Source organism: Arachis duranensis, chromosome 9 (assembly GCF_000817695.3).
Source record: "Arachis duranensis cultivar V14167 chromosome 9, aradu.V14167.gnm2.J7QH, whole genome shotgun sequence".
NCBI lineage: Eukaryota > Viridiplantae > Streptophyta > Magnoliopsida > Fabales > Fabaceae > Arachis > Arachis duranensis.
In genome coordinates, this window is record NC_029780.3 from 4,522,444 (window position 1) to 4,522,788 (window position 345).

Below are 345 nucleotides of genomic sequence, written 5' to 3' on the forward strand. Positions count from 1 at the left end.
TTTTAAATTAGCTCCAGGTCAAGTAACTATGATCTTCAATTTTGGAAATAAATAATTGAGCAATATTCTCGTTTCTTTCCACTCATTTTTGTTTTCCTAAGAATGTCAACTATTTCATGGTCTATAAATAATTTTGGTGGAGCCTTGTATTGGATAGTGGTGTAAAAAGTGGTTGCAGATTGCAACTTCTCCTCAGTATTCTGGTTGTATTATGATTTCTTGTTTTGATCATCTTGGACTTTGTGTTATCCTACTTAAGATAATTAGATGAAGATATGCTAATTTTTCTTATGTTCACATCAACATAGATCTTCTTTAATCCTAACATAAATAGTCCGTAGGTCT

The 345-nt window shown here is 31.0% G+C and overlaps 1 protein-coding gene across 1 annotated transcript in view; it reads left to right on the forward strand.

Annotated features, from left to right (window-relative positions):
* Nucleotides 1–345, forward strand: part of LOC107464208 (ubiquitin carboxyl-terminal hydrolase 6) — a 7,600-nt gene that overhangs the window by 1,713 nt on the left and 5,542 nt on the right. The window lies entirely within an intron of this gene.